The 1693-nt window shown below is 54.3% G+C and overlaps 1 protein-coding gene across 4 annotated transcripts in view; it reads left to right on the top strand.

Annotated features, from left to right (window-relative positions):
* Positions 1-1168: 1168 nt before the first annotated feature.
* Positions 1169-1693, top strand: part of RFX7 (regulatory factor X7) — a 157868-nt gene continuing 157343 nt past the window's right edge. For 2 of the 4 annotated variants that reach the window (XM_024128749.3, XM_024128748.3), the window contains exon 1: positions 1332-1635. The gene's annotated coding sequence lies outside the window, so the exon portion shown is untranslated. Of the gene's footprint in view, positions 1184-1331; positions 1636-1693 lie in introns of those variants that run through there. The other 2 variants (XM_055087969.1, XM_028496313.2) reach the window with 2 other exon arrangements.

Genomic DNA, 1693 nt, shown 5'->3' with positions numbered 1-1693 from the left:
TTTTAATAGACGTTTAAAAATAGAATTAAATGTGGTGTTTAAAAAAGCTCTGATTTTAAAAGTGAGATCTTGCATGTTCATCATTGAATATGATTACTGAAATATCAAAACTCCTTACTTTTTTTATATTGCAACTTAAAAAGTATCATAAAACACCTGGCATTGCAGTACAATATTTACACATTTAAAAAGTGACAGTTTTTGAGTACAAAATTAAAGTTTGTTATATAGTAATTTCATTATTTTCTTGGCATACATCCATATTGTCATGATGATAATATGAAGTAGGTCAGTGCAGGCTTTAATAGTTTCATACTACACAGTAGTTGGCAGCTGAGTATCTTGCTTTCAGTTTTAATTTTAAAATGAAGTTTAAATGTTTTAAAGGAGAATTTTTTAGGGTTAACAATAGTCCTGCTGTGGCAATTTGAATAGGTCAGATAAATAGGATTGCCTTGTGTGTGTGCGTGTGTGAGAGAGAGAGAGAGAGAGAGAGAGAGAGAGAGAAGGCTTAGAGGAAGAGCACGACGCAAAGGCACGAAGGAAGAATGAGTCTGCGGCGCATTGAGAATGGCATGGAGACTTCACTGATTGGAGCCGGGAGTTCTTGCACGGGGATGGAGGCAGCTATGATTGGATAGCTAAAGTGGGGCCAGATTTGGAGGGCTTTGAATGCCCGACCGAGGAGCACTCAACCCAGCTCCTGCCTTGCGATTTCCGTTCAAGACTGAATGACCTAAAGGGTGGTTAATTCCAACGGGTGTTCTTCTTTGGGGGCTTCTGAAAAGTCACCTTATGCTCTTACCTGCTTCAGTTCTCTTCCTTTACCCAAGGAGAAAGTAATCCTCACTTGCCGAGGGGAGGGAGGATAATGTTGATTGATTTCACTTTACTTGCTTGGAGGATGCAAAAAAAAAAAAAATCCCATTTCCACGCCAAATGTTAAATTTGGTTTCTCCTCCTCCTCCTCACGCAAGTTCTCTTTCTCTCGCCAGCACCTCCCCCACGTTTTCCTGCTCGCCTCCACCAGCTCCGCCAGTCCCCTCCTCCGCCCGGGCAGCGCACGTTCCGGGCCCCGCTGGCCCGCGCCCGCCCTCCGCGCCCGTGCGGCCCCCTCCCGGCCCCCAGCGCCCGCGCGCGTATCCCGCACACACTGGTCCACGCCCCCCCCCGCGGCCGAGCGGTAGGTGTTTTGCCGTCTGCGCCGGGCCGCAGTGCGGCTGCGCGCACTGGGCTGCCTCCGGGGCTGGCAGGGCAGCGGTGGCCGCGGCGGCGGCGGCGGCGGCGGCGGCGGCGTGGGGAGTGGCGTGGAGCCGAGCCTGGGGCTGCAGCAGCGCGGGGCCGCCGGAGTAGAAAGCCCCGGGGGCAAGAAAGGAAGGCCAGGCCGCCAGGTCCCTGAGCAACCGTTCTCCTTGGATTTGGGGGAGCCCTGCCCCCCCACCTCGTGTTCAGACGCCCCCTCCTCACCACCCCCCCAAGCCCCGGCCGCTGACGGGAGGAGGCGGCGGCGGCGGGGGGCTGAGGGGCGCCGCCATGCCTCTCCCGCGGTGAAGCGCCCCGGCCGTAAGGAGCCGCTCGGTCTCCCCGGTGATGTCCCCCAGGCGGCAGGCGAAAGCGACTCACTCGAGCCCTGGGGTAAAGGCCTAGCTTATCCAGCTTCCTTCCTCCTCCTCCTCGTCCTCCTCCTCCTCCT

Source organism: Physeter macrocephalus, chromosome 11 (assembly GCF_002837175.3).
Source record: "Physeter macrocephalus isolate SW-GA chromosome 11, ASM283717v5, whole genome shotgun sequence".
In the NCBI taxonomy this organism is placed as follows: Eukaryota; Metazoa; Chordata; class Mammalia; order Artiodactyla; family Physeteridae; genus Physeter; species Physeter macrocephalus.
This window is presented reverse-complemented; position numbering and strand designations above follow the sequence as displayed.